Source organism: Amphibalanus amphitrite, unplaced genomic scaffold (assembly GCF_019059575.1).
Source record: "Amphibalanus amphitrite isolate SeventyFive unplaced genomic scaffold, NRLGWU_Aamphi_draft 000157F_arrow, whole genome shotgun sequence".
NCBI classification, from domain to species: Eukaryota; Metazoa; Arthropoda; class Thecostraca; order Balanomorpha; family Balanidae; genus Amphibalanus; species Amphibalanus amphitrite.
Window position 1 is genome coordinate 143,259 of NW_024881652.1, and position 18,483 is coordinate 161,741.

The window sequence follows — 18,483 nt, forward strand, 5'->3', positions numbered from 1 at the left end:
ACATCGATAGCAGCGCCTCTATCGGTCACTAGGGAAAGCTGGGCTGTAGGCGACGAAATACCGGCTGAGTTGTCACACGTTGAATAGGTTTATAGCCATCCGTCTTGTGAAAAAGTTGAACTTTTGCCTTTAATATTTCTACAGGCAATTTTAGAAGTGTCTTCACATGGCTTACAAAACCGTTTAGATTATTGTATTCACTTCAAGCCTTCCCTATTGTTCTTGATGATGCGGGAACTATTTCTAATTAGTGTTTCTGGCTTAGTAAAAGAACATACTGTGCAAACGATGAAAAAAACATAAGTGGAAGATTTTAAATGCAATTTTCTCTAACAATTAATGGTAAATTCTCTACATATCAAGGCAAAGGTGCATGCTAACTGATAATTTAAAGTTCTTGGGGCCAGTTGTTTTCTTCTTTTCTTGCGTCGCCCCAATGGCCGCGAATACACTTGTGATAACGCCTATCGATATGTCAAATTTAACGATGAAAACTGAATATTCGCATTGAAATTTGAAAGTCAAAGGAAATGCATTATATGGCCATATATGTCACCATGCATTATCAAAATATAATGCTGCAAGTGTGCGGTTGCTGCAACGTACCAATAAAACGTTGTCACGACGTTTTACCACGACTTTCGGACCAAACCATGGCTTCACAACGTTCAGAACGTTGCTACAACGTAATTAAAACGTAATTTCGCAACTTACCGAAACACGACGTTGTGACAACGTTGTGGAAACGTTTCCTGTTAGCTGGGGAGATGGAGTCCAGCGATCATATAGGACGGCACCACCATCAACATGCTGCCGATGACTGACATGTTCTGTCGGTCCCACCCAGTCCACAGAGATGGAGTACAGCGATCATATAGGACGGCACCACCATCAACATGCTGCCGATGACTGACATGTTCTGTCGGTCCCACCCAGTCCACAGAGATGGAGTCCAGCGCATCATATAGGACGGCACCACCATCAACATGCTGCCGATGACTGACATGTTCTCTCGGTCCCACCCAGTCCACAGAGATGGAGTACAGCGATCATATAGGACGGCACCACCATCAACATGCTGCCGATGACTGACATGTTCTGCCGGTCCCACCCAGTCCACAGAGATGGAGTACAGCGCATCATATAGGACGGCACTACCATCAACATGCTGCCGATGACTGACATGTTCTGTCGGTCCCACCCAGTCCACAGAGATGGAGTCCAGCGATCGTATAGGACGGCACCACCATCAACATGCTGCCGATGACTGACATGTTCTGTCGGTCCCGCCCAGTACACATAGATGGAGTACAGCGATCATATAGGACGGCACCACCATCAACATGCTGCCGATGACTGACATGTTCTGTCGGTCCCACCCAGTCCACAGAGATGGAGTACAGCGATCATATAGGACGGCACCACCATCAACATGCTGCCGATGACTGACATGTTCTGTCGGTCCCACCCAGTCCACAGAGATGGAGTACAGCGATCATATAGGACGGCACCACCATCAACATGCTGCCGATGACTGACATGTTCTGTCGGTCCCACCCAGTCCACAGAGATGGAGTCCAGCGATCATATAGGACGGCACCACCATCAACATGCTGCCGATAAACTGACATGTTCTGTCGGTCCCACCCAGTCCACAGAGATGGAGTCCAGCGATCATATAGGACGGCACCACCATCAACATGCTGCCGATGACTGACATGTTCTGTCGGTCCCACCCAGTCCACAGAGATGGAGTACAGCGATCATATAGGACGGCACCACCATCAACATGCTGCCGATGACTGACATGTTCTGTCGGTCCCACCCAGTCCACAGAGATGGAGTCCAGCGATCATATAGGACGGCACCACCATCAACATGCTGCCGATAAACTGACATGTTCTGTCGGTCCCACCCAGTCCACAGAGATGGAGTACAGCGATCATATAGGACGGCACCACCATCAACATGCTGCCGATGACTGACGTGTTCTGTCGGTCCCACCCAGTCCACAGAGATGGAGTCCAGCGATCGTATAGGACGGCACCACCATCAACATGCTGCCGATGACTGACATGTTCTGTCGGTCCCACCCAGTATGTACACAGAGATGGAGTACAGCGATCATATAGGACGGCACCACCATCAACATGCTGCCGATGACTGATATGTCCGATGACGTCATCATCGATTCATGACCGTGGCCAGAGGACTTCAAGACAGCCCATATTCAGCCAAGACTTAGGCAGGATTCAGCCCAGATTTTGGACACTTGAGATCAAGCTGAAACATGCACACAATAGAAGTTGTGACGTACACTATTCACAGCCCGAGCCATTCGGTAGCACCCCCAGCCGTTTGACCTGCAGAGGTCAACAGAGTTCACGTGACGAAAAATTTGCGCAGCAGATTGTAACCAGCCCAGTAAAGCTAAGGCGCTAAAAATGACAACAGACGACTCGCCAGTATTACATCTTACTTTCTTGGTAGCAAATTGGTCTCCAGTTTCATACGATGACCAAAGGTCATTTTTGGATATTTCGAAAATAAACTTGCACAACGGTTCTCGAGTATATGAGCCTCGTCCGAATCCCAAATCAAAGCACATCATCGGTCAGGTTATAAGCCGTAGTAACGTTCCTTGAAAACAGTTTCTCGATATGTGACCCCGTTTGACCTCAGCGGGACAAATTGTACCTACCAATAAACGCCACCCCATTCTTTGCAGCCCGGATTCAGCCCAGACTGTTCGGGGGCTGACTGACCTGGTCAGTTAGTCAGGTCAGCAGTATATTGTCGGCCCCGTGACCGACAGTGTACCGTGCCTGCAGCCCCCCCCCCCTCCCAGACGCCAGTCGAGTTCACGTGACACAGGACAGAGTTCAACAGACATACCTTGTTCGGATTAGTGAAAACGGGCTGGCCTTCGCTGGGCATTAGCTATATCAATAGGGGACCACTCATTGCAGTGGAAATTTCCCGATGGAGAGCCGTTAGCGTCATGCAATATTTGAACGACGCCGCGTTATCGAGCCCACCTCGACTGTTCCGACGACAGTCTCTACAGGATTATAGAGGCCCGAGCGTCACACCACTCAGGGGCAGACTCAGACATGAGGTGACCTGCCATCGGCGGATTTGCTATTGGCCGTCGGCTTTCAGCTATCGTTGGAGGGGCTCCTACGACGGACGGCCTCTCAGGTCAAACCCAGGTCACCCATGTGTGACATCTGGGTCACCTCTGAAAGCTAGAACGCAGGGAAAATACATTATATGTGAGTTTTAACGTCGCCTGTTGAACTGATCTTTGAGCTTGCCTCTAGATGTGAGAGTAACGTGTAAATTATTGCTGACAATCCTCCAAACGCATCGTTCGATTGCCGTTCGCGGCATTTCGGAAGAAGATTCACAGGCATGATATGCAGAACGTTGTGAAGGCAACAATTGGTTATTTATTTGCAAACGCGCTCCCATTAACCCTCGCCCCGTTGGGGGGGGCCATTTTGGCCCCCCCCCCTGTGGTTTTTCCTGAATAGCAAGAAAACGGCGGCGCGCAGCGCCGCCAAATTTTCAGTACCTTCCCGGGCATCAATTTGACACCTTCACACCAAATTTCAAGTCTTAGGTCACCTTAGGTCAGGAGTTATTGAGGTCAAACTGAGGTCATGTTCGAGCAAAAATGAGCAAAAAACATGCAATCTTGAAACGCTCACCAAATCTACAGTTATCAAGCAATTTCAAAGTTCTTTATATGGCCTAGTAGCAAAAAGCGGTGCTACAAAACTGCTATCTCGGATTTTCAAAATTTTTGGTTTTTGACCAAAAAAAAAATCAAAAAATTGATTTTTTTAGAAAAACTTTGAAAAAATCCAAAATTTTTCCGAATTTCGAAAAAAACCGGAATATATGTGATAGTCCCAGCGCTCTTCTATATACATACCAAATTTCAGATCGATATCTCGTTTTTTGGCCAAGTTATAGCGAAAAAACTGTTCAAAAATGATGACGTCAAATTTTTGAACTCAATTTTTATCAATTCTAGACCACGTACGGCAAAACAGAGACCACCATTGAACTCCCCGTGACGAGCTGCATCGATTCGATACCCATTTTATGCAAAAATATTAACTTTGAAATTTGACCTAATTTGACCTGACCTTGACCTGACCTTGACCAAAACGTGATCTAAGCTGGCCCCAAAGGCTGCCTGACCCATATAATCGCATTTGTCATGTAAAATGGACCATAAAACATGTATCACACGACACTTTCATATTGTGACCTCCCCGTGACCTGACCTCTGTGACCTGACCTGGTATCAGTGACCTCAAATAGCAAAATATGTGTTTGAAGAACATTTCACCATCGATGATTTTCAATGAAATGCATTTTACTCGATTTTACAACGCATTTCTTGAAGTGCCTGTAAACGGTGAAAATTGGACCTTTGACCTGACCTGTGACGTCATCGGTTTGACCTAGGTCAATAAAATTAGGTCAAAAGGTAGTTCCCCGTTGGGGCTATCCAACGCCGTTTACCGCTTGTCGCTATGTTGCGTGGTTCTCGAGATCTTAGGGGGGGGGGCCAAAATGGCCCCCCCCAACCGGGCGCGTTGCTCGGCAGAGCCCAACGGGGCGCGGGTTAAAACAAAATAATCACTGAGGTCGCCATCCACACATACAAACGGTGGTTCCATGCCAGCCTCCGTCCGCCGGCGACCCGATGTATTTACAGCACGAGACAACTCGCGACAACGCGCTGTAGGGGCACTTTCTAAACACTAATTACATTTAAAATCGTTAGGTATATTGTGCTTGCATGTGAACTACGTTTGATGGTTGGGTCTTCATTTCTAAGCAATCACCAATCACCGTTCTACAAACCGTTAGTTTTCATCATCACGTTTCATCACGTTTTTGAACCGTTAGTTTTCAGAACAGGTATGAGCTGCGTGCCCCCCCTCTCCAGTTCCCCTCCCCCCCCCCAACAGACAGCAAAGGGTTCTAAGAAGTCGTATATTCAAAAACATTTACACTGATATTCCAGCATCACCGCACTCGGTGCTCATTGGACATTCCAGTATGGACGGACGAGTCCATAATTGTGGTCATCCAGACGGGGGAGGTAGTTTCCATCCCCGTCGTGTATAAATTTCACGAAACAAGGCAATTATATTTGTTTGACAACTAACAAGGCTAAAAAATGATTCATTTTGTAATGAATAGATCGGCGCAGGTACCACCTCTGGTGTTTGGCCCCGCGCCGGCCCGGCTCGTCTCTGTGCTGGCCGTGACGCCGGCAGCCGGAGGTGGCCGCCGGCCGGCTCCAGTCGGCGCCGCGCGCCTGTCGCTGCCGGCGGCCGGCGGCTCTTATCGGGGCCGCCGCCGGCGGTCGGTATATCAGCAGCGGCGCCGGCCGGCACCGGCCAGTCCTTTTGTGACAGTGCCAGAGTGACTGTGTGATTTGCTTCTTGCTCGTGACTTCTTATAGCAACAAGATGTCTAACATCTTCGACGCTATCTCTTTTTACAGGGTGGAGCGGAACTGGAGGCTGGTGGAGAGGAGGCTGGACCCGGTGGTGCAGCAGCTGGTGGAGAGGTGCGGGTCGGCGGCCCATCTGGTCGCCGACACGCTGCTGGTGGCGCGGGACCTGGTTGACAACCACGGCCCGGGACAACAGGCGTACATCACCGCCTGTGAGGTCGGTAGCGCCGTCGATGATCTGGTGCGCCGCCCTCTGCTGTCGGCGCTGGCGGAGGTCGGGGCCGCCGCCGCCGCCGCCCGGTGTCGTCACTGCCAGCCCCGTCAGCCGCTCCGGCTGGTCACCTGTAACAGGTCGGGGAGCTCGGCTGAGGGGCTGGATGACTTGATAGTAGGTGAGGACAGCACGTCAGACTTTGACATTATGTTGGAGTTTGACGGCCCCTTCCGCTGGGCGCCGCCGGGCGCGGAGAAGCCGGCCGACATCGAGCCGCGCTCTGCGCCGCAGCTGTGGGCCCGGCCGACCGACAACGCCGGCTTCGTGACGCTGCACTGGGTGCGGACGGACCGGTGCGGCCACGAGGAGCCGCTGGAGGCGCTGCCGGCCGACTCCGTCCGTCGGCTGATGGTAGACTCCTGCCGGGTCATGATGGGTGGTGAAATCACCCCCACCGGACCGGCAGTCAATGTCAAAGACCCTGATGACAATGATGGCGGCATAGACTACGTCTTCTGCCTGCTGGTGCGCGGCTGGTGTCCCGCGCCAGTCTGGCCCGACGGCGCCCCCTGGGACACCAGTTTCGGGGTCCACCTGGTGCCCACCGGCCGGCCGGGCAGTAAGACGGAGTTTATTGAGTACCGCATCTCGCTGTCTCGGGCGGAGCTGCTGGCCGTCCGTCAGCTCTGCCCGGGGCTGCGGGCTGCGGTTAAAGCCCTAAAGGCCATCAAAAAGATCTTAAAGGAGAGCGGGGTAGCCATAGGCGACTTAAAGTCGTACTTCATCAAGACGGCGGCGCTCTGGGTGGCCCAGGAGCCGCACGGTGGACCGCGGACGGGCGTCACGGACGGCGTCCACCGGCTCCTGGACTGGCTGGAGCGGCGCCTCGATGACGGAGTGCTGCCCTGCTACTTCTACCCGGCCATTAACGTGGCGGCGGAGCTGACCGCGGACCAGCGGCAGGCCATCATCGGCTCCCTCCGGCTGGTGAGGGAGCACCTGACACCCCTTCTGATGGCCTGCTGTGAGAAGCGGTGGGACCTGGACATCCTGCTGGAGGGGCGGCCGACGGAGCCGCTCTCAGAGCGCCAGCTGCGGCTCCGTCTCGGACGGACGCTCCTCCGGCAGGCTGTGTATAATGGTATCAGGCTCCGCCCCACGGCTCCCTGCTGGGAGAGCTGGTGGAGTGCCAAAATCCCCCGCCTGGCCCGCGCGGCCCCCCGACTGCTCCAGTGGTTCCACCACAAGGACTCGGGGACACACCGCCAGCAGTGTTACCTGTTCATGGCCTGGAGCGTGGTGGACCCGGCGGACCTGGCGGACGGCGAGCCGATGACGTCACCGGTCGGTGACGTCACCGTCACGCTAGACGTGACGCCGCTCACCCGGCTCCTCACCGACTCCGACCTGGATGACCTGCTGGGTGAGCCGGCCGCGGTGGCCGCCTGGTGTCGCCGGGAGCGGCCGGCCGGCCTGACCGCCGAGCCGGACACGCCGCGGGGCCGGGCCGAGCTGCTGCTGCGGCCCGAGCTGCTGGTGCGGGCCCTCGGTGAGGTTGTGCCGTGGGCGATGGACCAAGTGCGAGAGAGTGACCGGGAGGATGAGGAGGACTGGGAGGGGAACTTCCAACCACCCGCCACCTACCAGCAGTGCCGGGAGGTGTTGGAGGAGCTCCTCAGCTGTGACCTGCAGCACATCCTCCGTCTCAAACTACCAGAGATGGACGGCCCGACGGTGGTCGCCACGGCCGGCCTCTGGCGCCGGCGGACGCAGCAGCTGCTGACCGGTGACCGGCTGCGCGCGGCCTATGACGCGGCCGTCGGCCGGTGGCCGGACCGGTGGCAGCTGCTGCAGCATTACCTGGCGGAGGACGACACACAAGGTAAGTCCGCCGCCGGCGCCGCCGCGCGGGTTTCGCTTTGGCAACCGAGCCACTCACTGAATAAATGCTACTTAGAAATACAGGCAAAAGCAAATGGATCAACCCGCCCGCGAACCCGCGACCTTTGGCTCGGAATGCGACTGCGCTAACTATTACGCCACGCAGCCACTTTTATTGAGGGGACTTATTAGTAACTTATAAGGAGAAGTTGATTTTTCCCCGTGTGGCTCCTCCCCCTCCCTCTGACACACAGACACACACACAAGTGGGCGGTGCACTCCGTCACCCGGTGGCCACAACACTGGACCGGATTGGTCATCACTGTACAGCGGCAATACGAGAGACCACCGACTGTTCAATGGCCGTGGACCGATACTGAATCATAATGTGACCCGTGGCATTGATCAATTCTACATATATAAGTAAATTATATGCTATGATCAGTATGATTGTATGATTAGGTAGATATACGCTCTATTATATGGTCCAAATGCGATTTGCCCATATCATGCTAATGAATATCTGTAAGAGTTTGCATCTCTCTAATGATGCCAAAGTTTATGCAATGCCGTTAACCCGCGCCCGGCTGGGGGTCCTGGATTTCCACGCCCTGCTGGGGGGGGGGGGGTGTTTGAACACCCCCCCCCTTGTAACTCGGCTCCTGGGCCACGTAGCGATACGCGGAAGGCGGCGTTCGAAAGAGCGTCAAAAATAATGACGAAATCATTTCGGTCAATTTTTTGGTCAGGTCAAAGGTCAGGTCACCAGAGGTCATTGAAGGCAAAATTTCGCCGATTTCCAGGTCGAATATCGAAAATTTCCAAGAAGCCAACGCATAACTCGGGAACCAATAGAGCTACAGCGCCGCGGAAAATCGCGTTCGATAGCCCTATTAACGCCCTTTCTGAGTAATTCTCTCAGATTTGACCTAACGTCAACGGTTTTGCCTGCAGGGGGCAAAAACTGCAAAAATAGACGATTTTTTTCGGAAACAGTTTTTCGGCAATTACTTTTGACCCAAGCCTTTTACGAGCTTACTTTTACCGGCATCGTGTTCCTCTCGTCAAGACGCATCGAATGAACTATAATTTGACCTTGAAAGGTCAACTTGAAAATATGACCTCAGGTCAAGGTCATGACCTGACCGGAAAGGGTCATGTTGCATATCAGTCGATCCGTATCGTCGAGTTGAACACATCTAAGGCGTTTTCATCGCTCTAGCATGCCTCTATCAAAAGTTATTTGCGAAAAACTGTTAGATACCATTCGTGACCTAAGATGACCTCAGGGCATAAGCAAGGGTCACGGACACCATTTTCATGTTCAGTGTGTCTAAACCACTTGTAATTCAGTGTTTGGGAGTGTTTATAATGTCTCTCGTCCAAAAGAGGCGCATTTCAATTTTCTCCCATTGACTTATAATGGGGAGGTCGCAAAATTGACCTGACCTTAGGTCACCGATATCAAAATTCCGAGGTATACATTTTATAGACACTGTTACCCTTATCAATCGCTTAAAGTTTCAAAGCGATCGGTCACTCGGTGTAGCTATGACAGACATTGAAACTTTTTATGAGGTGAGGTCACTTCAAGTGACCTGGTGACCTGACCTTGAATGACCTTGGTCTGAAATTTTCACAGCATGTGTAGAATTGATGTATGATAAGGTGTACCAAAAACGGCGGCGCTCCGCGCCGCCGTTTTTGAGATATTCGCGAAAAACCACAAGGGGGGTGTTCAAACACCCCCCCCCAGCAGGGCGCGGGTTAAAACCTCCAATACAATACCAATAGCACGGTGTTGAAAAGCCTCAGTAGCGAAGACGGCCCTTGGAGACAAATGTCCAAGATATGAGCTGTAGTCGGCTCCGAAAGCAGTTTGACAGATGGCAGCACCGTCAACTGATGCTTGTGTAGGTGGCAGCACCAGTCACAGAAACACCAGGCCAGAGCTGCAATCACAAACAAAAGGGTTATTGGTAACGAGCATGGGTGTCCATTTCCGCCAAGTCGGGGGTGCCCGAGCTCTCCAAATTCCCCGCCGGCTCGGCCGGCTTGGCTTTGGAGCCTCAACAGACCGCGCGGGTCAAGGTCACCGCTAGGGCAGCGGCGGATTTGCTGCGCCCGGGCACCCCCAACTCGGTAGAAATCGACACCTATGGTAACAAGACGCATATCGTTGAAAGGTGCGTCGAACTCTACGAATACAGCACAACGGAAAGGTATGCCAGTCATACTCGTTTTAGAGGAAGCATATTATGAATCATTTCCAGCTGCTGCATTGATTATTTCTCATTTGCGTTTCAGATTAGCTATAGGTAGCCATAGCCAGGATATTTGCAATAAAATAAAATGGTTAACGAAACTAGATTCAGCAGATGGAAAGTACATTTATTGTGCTAAATACAATGATAACGTTTGTATAGAGCTATACTTGATCCAGTCTCCAAGATACCCATCTGCTGCCGTCGGTGCCGTAATATGCCGTCAGATGACAGGACCGACATCAGAATAGGAACCGATTAAAATGTCCATATCAGTCTCAGAAACACCATGGAGTCGAGCTGCGAACAGAAACAACAAAACATGTCAGAGTGACCGAAACGTGCAGCTGAGTGAGCACTTGCCATTTCTGTGATGGACAAATAGGCACACACAACAAGAAACGAACAAAACAACAAACGTGCATCGTTAGCTCATGTTGAGGTCATCGTTACTCGAGGGCAGCGCTTTTCGAGGAGCGCTGTGGCCCGAAGGTTTGAACTTTGCATTGTGAAAAACGCCCGCCCGTCGTTAGCTCATGTTGAGGTCATCGTTATGGACAACTCAGAGTCTTGCATATCTCAAAGTGGTTTGACAAAAATTGACTATGGGACAACTTTGCACAGAAGGGCTATACCCCCCCCCCCTCCCCCTAGGATCTCGAAAACGATGGGATACATTCGGTTGTCTGCAATTTTTACACCGGGGTTTTTCAAGTCAGTGCAAAGATGACGTTGCAGGGGTGAAACTAGTCAAAGTTGTGGCGTGTGAGGCCAAGAAAGTACAGGGTGTCCCAAAAAAGGTTATGATTTAAAACTTCACCCTCGCCCTGGCAGGGGGGTCGATGCGACCCCCCCCCCTAAGGTTTTTCGAAGATAGCGTAAAAACGGCAGCGCGCAGCGTTGACAAATTTGGCACAGCCTATGGGGCATTTTTTTACATACGACCTGAAAATTTCAGGTCCAGGTGACCTTGGGTCAGGTCACCAGGTCAGTAAAAACCGGTACAGGGTCATGGTCAAATTTCAATTTTCTTTTTGCACCTGTTCTTCTCACAGTTTTGGACTGATTTCCTTTAAACTGTCAGGATGTGCTAAGTTCACCGAGTTGTATAACATATAGTTCGGGTTTTTTGAGGTCACTGACCTGAGGTCAGTTAGATTAGAGGTCATGACGTCGTAATGTTAAGCCTATGCGAAAATATTAAATTCCGAAAATACTGGAGATGTCTACTTCTTTCTATCACTTTTGTGCTTTCAATCCATAGTAATTAACAGCAGGTCACTTGGTGCTTCGTTGTTTGGTGTACTTATCCATGGGTCAGGTCAAATGAGGTCAACTGAGGTCAAATGACGTTTTTGCCAATAACTTGGCACATAATGACGCTAGAACTTAACCCTATTAGTGGCAGGCTCCTGGCTACCCCATATTAGTGGCAGGGGGGGGGGGGGGGCTGTTTACGACCCCCCCTTGATATCTCGAGATCTAACGGGCCGATTTTCAAAATTCAAACGGCATTCGATTTGGCTCAACGAGATCTACATTTCTAAAAAAAATAAAATTAAAAAATGTCAATAGGGGGTAGAGGGGGGTAAAAAAGGGCAAATTGCGACTCGCTTCACGAATAGGACCCCCCAATTCCCAGTGCTCTGGAGCCGCCCCTGGTAAAGTTATGAACTTGAAAATTTCAGGGAATGTGCCCAATTTAGTTTTAGGAAGAGTCAGAAAATTTCAGCATCGCAGCTTCAGCGGTTTCGGAGATATTCCCGAAAAACCTAATGGGTGGATAAAAACACCCCCCCTGCCACTAATAGGGTTAAAAATGGTATCATTGTGTTCCTGGTGATCAGCCGAATCGAATGATATGCGATAAGATGCAATTTGGTTAGCTTGAACTTATTTTATAATTTTAAGTTTACAAGAAAAACTTTAAGCACACTCAAGCAAGCTAAAAAGTATATCATTCGACGCGCCTTGACGTGCTGAGTTCACTGGTGCTTTTCTTTTTGCTCTATCTTAATTAGATCAAAAGTTATAAGCGAAAACTATTGACTTGATTTTAGCGAAATTTTTACATTTATACCCCCAAAACCCCCCTAAATATTGACCTAGAGCAACCAAATTTGCACAAAAGCGAGAACTCCAGGAAGCTCACCTACCTACCAAATTTGGTGTTTCTAGGTGCCATAGGAGCCAATCGCGAGGGGGGGTTGCATCGACCCCCCTTCCCCTGCCAGGCCGTGTTATGAAAAATGCCCTGCCAGGGCGAGGGTTAAATATCTCGAGAAGTAAGAGTCCGAATCACTTCCAATTTTAACACGTGCAAGGTACATCCATAAAATTATTTTTTTGCATGCTTAAACCATTTTTGATCATAACTACACCGAGCAGTAGGCATAAAACTGAGAAGGTCGAAATTCAACTCTTAGAGAGGGTCTGTCATTAACCCGGCAGTTGCTGGGGTATTTCGCCACCCACCGTTTGCTGGGGGGGGGGGGGGGGGGGCGTTAAACGCCCCAGCCGATAACTCGAGAACCAATAGGCGCAGCGAAACGCACGAGGCGGCAAACGAAAGAGCGCGACGAGACGCTTCAGATGAGTACTTTGAAGTTGAATTTTGAGGACACAGGTCGGGTCAAGGTCAGGTCAAACACCTGAAATCGGGCTTTCAGTAGCATGGACTTCAGGACTTCGCAATGGGCGCCTCTCGTCATAAACTCTGTCAAAACGGTGCACAATCCATCATATAAGGCCTACAAGAGTGTCAGTTCCATGTAGGGGTCAGTCAAGCATAGGTCAGGGTCAAGGTCAGGTCAACCGGGTAGGCACATATCCCCGAAAATCAAAACTGATATTCGCAGCCTGTGACACCTGTTTTATAGGTAATTTGGGGCGTAGAACACGATGGTGACATTCATTTTATCATATGTGTACGTGTTTGGCTCAAAAAGTTCAATTTAAGAAATGCATGTATCATGGTCGTGAAGTAGTCACGAAAAATTGCCAAGATTCAGTTCAAGATTATGGAAAATGCGGAACGATAATCAATAATCGAAGATATCCATTTGATTGATCATGGTATTTGCAGTCTAATGGCGTTTACGGCATGTCTGTATGTCTATTCTGTGATTTGATATGATTTTTTGAACATATGCCGTTTTTGGTCGAAAACTCAGAAATCATGACGTCACTAAAACCTCGATATCTCAAAAATTTTCCAACCGATTTTTTTGAATCTTTGTCACAATAAACTTCAATCAATTTCCTACAGGTACTCAAAATTTGGCGCGCCTGCGGCGCGCCGTTTTTATGCTATGGCCCGGCGAAAAAAGTGGGGGCGTTTAACGCCCCCCCCCCCAGCAACTCGCGGGTTAACCCGCGCCCCAGTGGCGGTCTCAGCCAACTTCGCCCTAGTGGGGGAGGGGGGGGGCATATCCCAGCCAGCCTTCCCAAATGGGGCCCATATGGGCTGAAAGTGGGGCATCTGGGCTTAAGTGGGCATGGGCTACATGTGGGCTATTATCTGGGCTAAATCTGGGTCCCATATGGGCTGAGCCCCAGCAAACATGCCCACATGGGTCCCATATGGGATGAACATGGGCCAGATGGGCCCACGTGGGACATGGGCTACAGATGGGCTACCCACATGGGCCCCATATGGAATAAAAATGGGCCAGGTGGGCCAAACGCATGTGGGCTGGAGATGGGCATCCCATGTGGGTCCCATATGGGGTGAACATGGGCCAGATGGGCCCACGTGGGACATGGGCTACAGATGGGCTACCCATATGGGCCCCATATGGGATAAAAATGGGCCAGGTGGGCCAAACGCATGTGGGCTGGAGATGGGCATCCCATGTGGGTCCCATATGGGGTGAACATGGGCCAGATGGGCTCACGTGGGACATGGGTTACAGATGGCCAACCCATATGGGCCCCATATGGGATAAAAATGGGCCAGGTGGGCCAAACGCATGTGGGCTGGAGATGGGCATCCCATGTGGGTCCCATATGGGGTAAACATGGGCCAGATGGGCCCAGTGGGACATGGGCTACAGATGGGCTACTCATATGGGCCCCATGTGGGATAAAAATGGGCCAGGTGGGCCAAACGCATGTGGGCTGGAGATGGGCATCCCATGTGGGTCCCAGATGGGCCCACGTGGGACATGGGCTACAGATGGGCTACCCATATGGGCCCCATAAGGGATAAAAATGAGCCAGGTGGGCCAAACGCATGTGGGCTGGAGATGGGCGTCCCATGTGGGTCCCATATGCGGTGAACATGGGCCAGATGGGCCCACGTGGGACATGGGCTACAGATGGGCTACCCATATGGGCCCCATATGGGATAAAAATGGGCCAGGTGGGCCAAACGCATGTGGGCTGGAGATGGGCATCCCATGTGGGTCCCATATGGGGTGAACATGGGCCAGATGGGCCCACGTGGGACATGGGCTACAGATGGGCTACCCATATGGGCCCCATATGGGATAAAAATGGGCCAGGTGGGCCAAACGCATGTGGGCTGGAGATGGGCATCCCATGTGGGTCCCATATGGGGTAAACATGGGCAGGATGGGCCCAGTGGGACATGGGCTACAGATGGGCTACCCATATGGGCCCCATATGGGATAAAAATGGGCCAGGTGGGCCAATCGCATGTGGGCTGGAGATGGATATCCCATGTGGGTCTTATATGGGGTAAACATGGGCCAGATGGGCTCACGTGGGACATGGGCTACAGATGGGCTACCCATATGGGCCCCATATGGGATAAAAATGGGCCAGGTGGGCCAAACGCATGTGGGCTGGAGATGGGCATCCCATGTGGGTCCCATATGGGGTGAACATGGGCCAGATGGGCCCACGTGGGACATGGGCTACAGATGGGCTACCCATATGGGCCCCATATGGGAAAAATGGGCCAGGTGGGCCAAACGCATGTGGGCTGGAGATGGGCAATTTGGGCATCCCATGTGGGTCCCATATGGATCACCCATGTAGGCCCCATTTAAGTTACTCCAAGAGCATAAAAGCAAAAAAAGTGACTGTTGTTCATGTGAATTTTGGACTCCAAGTACATCAAGTTCATACATGATGCCATATGGGGTCAATGTAGGCTGGCCCATATGGGTCCCATGTGGGGGCCGCGTGGGTCTCATATGGGGCCTACGTGGGCTTGCCCATATGGGTCCCATGTGTCACCCACTGCCATTCCCATGTGGGGCCCATATGGAAGAGGTGGGGGCCATGTGGGCCCATAAGGGAACCATGTGGGCATGTTTGCTGGGATATGAACATTTCCTTTACTACAAAATGTTGGTATCTGACCCGACACCTATCTGGGCTGGATGCGGGCAGCATGTGGGCAAACTGGGCACCAACAAGCTGGGCACACCCATCCGGGGCCCACATGGGGCCCAAATGGGCAAACTTTACTACACTTTGTTAACTGACCCGACACCTACTGGGCTGGATGCGGGCAGCATGTGGGCAGACTGGGCACCAACAAGCTGGGCACACCCATCCGGGGCCCACATGGGGCCCAAATGGGCAAACCTTACTACAAAACTTTGTTAACTGACCCGACACCTATCTGGGCTGGATGCGGGCAGCATGTGGGCAGACTGGGCACTAACAAACTGGGCACACCCATCCGGGGCCCACGTGGGGCCCAAATGGGCAAACCCCAGCCAGCATGCCCATGTGGGCCCCACATGGGCATTTGATGGGCATCGTGGGCTAGGTGGGCCATGGGCTTATATGTGGGCAAATATGTATATGGATGGGCAAATATGTGGGCTGCATGTGGGCCCCACATGGGCTGCCCACATATTTTTTGGCAGGCATAATGCTTGATAATGAGATTGCTTGCACATGTACGAGGGCATATCCAGGAATTTTGGTGAACACAGGCATTCACGCGGTGTTCCTGTATGGTGGGCTTAACATGGGCACTGCGTGGGCAGCCCATGTAGTGGGGTGTAGGTGGGCTGGATGTGGGCAGCCTATTATTTATTTTTTCACTGTCCAATGTGTATGATATTACAAGAAAAAAGAACTCGCTGTTTAGTCTCATGCCTCCAAAATACACTTCGACGTCGTGAGGAAGTCGCATAGTTGATGTTTGTGAGACCAGCTACGGCTGATATTGGACAGTCAATGTTGTGATTGTGTCGTATGATTGTGTCACCTGAGCCCGCCCCTGCGCGGGCGACCCGCCGGCGGAGCTCGGCCCACCGGACGGGGCCTGGGGCCGCCTCTGCACCGCCCGGGGCGGTGACCGGCCGACCGGCTGGCGGGGCTGCGGCGTCTGGGCGGGCCAGTTGGCGTTGAGACTCTGAGTGGTGTGCGTGTCCAATAAAGCCTTAATTCGGGCGGAACCGACACATGGCGCGGTCGGTATTAGCTCGAACCCGCCCATAGTGAGTACAAAGTGCGATGAACGAAAGTGAAAGGAAGCAGGAATGCGTAGCCGTGGCGGCCGCGCCGCAACCACGACCGCGTTCGAGTCTCTTCGGAGAGGCGCGCCCGCAGCGACGCCAGCTGTATCGCTAGTTGGTCGAGTCGCAGCTGTGACATCAGGACGTAGTCGTCCCATCTCTCCTTCCAGAGGTAGAAGGCGTCACTGCGGTCGGTGGAGATGTCCAGTCGGTCAGGCCGGATCGGCTGCAGGCTCGTCATACCACAGCGATTATGAAGGACTGTTCTAGAAGCCCTCCACGCCAGCCACCTGGTGAAGGAGAAGACGAAAGCCCGCGCAAGACAGATCGTCTACTGGCCCGGGATCTACCGGGATGTGGAAAATGTCACCCGCTGCTGTACCAGCTGCCAGAGAGATCTACCCGCTCAGCAGCAAGAGACCATGATGAGGAGACCGCCAGCGGAAAGGCCGTTCGAACTACACATCGACTTCGCCGATCACGCCGGCAGGAAGTACCTCGTGGCAGTGGACAGATTGAGATACTCCGGGTGGCTGTTTGTCGCCGACCTCGGTGTAAGCGCCCCCGCTTACACCGGTCCGAAGGACGATAGCAGGCGTCATGACGAGCGCACTCGCTACGCGACTAAGCGTAAATGGACGGCACGGGAAAAGGGCTTTCGGCGGTACCCGGCTTTTTGATGTCGTGTTCAGTAAGTAATGGTTTTATCTCTTTATTTAATTGCCCAACTCCCTTGGACACCTGATAGCGGATGTCAGAATAACAGCAGCACTCCCATTCATATGTTATTTCAGGTGTCGTCAATTACTGTCCGATTAGCGAATTCCAAGCAGCCGACTTATAAAGCACTAATGTCCTTTGTGTCCATCATAATCGGACCTTGTATGTTTATTCTGCATCAGATTATTTCCTGCAAAAAAAAAAATATTTAAAGTTCATTTCTCAATTATTCAAGTCAAATCAGATGATGTTACTTTTAATGCAGGTAATACAGAATCATGATAGAACACAGCACGGGCAATACACAATTCGCTTATGTGTCTGCACATTTTACATTGCTGGTGCTTATTTTACAGGAGCCGTGCGGCGGAACGGGCTTACCCAGGACACCAACAACGGCCAGCTGGAGGTGGCGCCACGAAAGTGGTTTACGGGTGCCAGGAACCGCGACGGAGGCCGCCAGGAGAGGAGACCAGCTGGAGTTTAAGCGGAGGAGCAGATGAGAGAAGAAGTCTAGAGATGAGCAGAAGAGAGCAGAGAGTTTAAACAGCATTTTTGTGTTTATCGATAATATAAATATTGATCACTGACAGTTTGTTTTGTTGCGGTGGTGAACGTTCAGCAATGATCAGGGGGAGTGATTGAAATAGCAGACATCGATTATACTATAATCATATTGAAATTAATTGTAGGTTCTGGTGGGAACTAAGATGGGCTTTGGTGAATATTTATTGATTAATACAAACGATGCTAGGGAGGTGTGAGCCAGCATGGGGCCCACCTAGGGCCCACATCTGCTGGCCCACGTGGACCCCATATGGTACCCACCTTGAGCCCATGTGGGCCAGCCCAGGTGGGCCACATATGGTACCCATCTTGAGCCCATTTGGGCCAGCCCAGGTGGGCCCCATATGGTACCCACCTTGAGCCCACGTGGGCCAGCCCAGGTGGGCCCCACCATTTACCCAGGGACAGATTTATGTGGGCCCCGCATGGGCTGCCCACATGGGTCCCACCAAGTGGCCCACCTGGGCCCCATGTGGGGCCAAGGTAATAATGTTGGCTGGGTATGGGTCCCAGCTGGGTCCCATTTCGAACCCACATGGGCTCCAGGTGGGATTTTTCGCTTATACCCATTTGGGTCCCGGCTGGGAAAGCCCATATGGGACCCGGCTGGGCCCCATATGGGTCCCATGTCGAACCCACATGGGCCCCATGTGGGATTTTTCGCTTATACCCATGTGGGTCCCGGCTGGGAAAGCCCATGTGGGACCCATATGTGCCCGGCTGGGCCCCATTTGGGTCCCATTTCGAACCCACATGGGCCCCATGTGGGATTTTTCGCTTATACCCATGTGGGTCCCGGCTGGGAAAGCCCATGTGGGACCCATATGTGCCCCGGCTGGGCCCCATATGGGTCCCATTTCGAACCCACATGAGCCCCATGTGGGATTTTTCGCTTATACCCATGTGGGT

The 18,483-nt window shown here is 52.0% G+C and overlaps 1 long non-coding RNA gene across 1 annotated transcript; it reads left to right on the forward strand.

The window, feature by feature from the left end:
• Window positions 1–15,634: 15,634 nt before the first annotated feature.
• LOC122383168 lies at window positions 15,635–17,597 on the forward strand. Its single transcript, XR_006256788.1, has 2 exons — window positions 15,635–16,978; window positions 17,364–17,597. It is a non-coding gene; the product is annotated as an uncharacterized LOC122383168 (long non-coding RNA).
• Window positions 17,598–18,483: the final 886 nt, after the last annotated feature.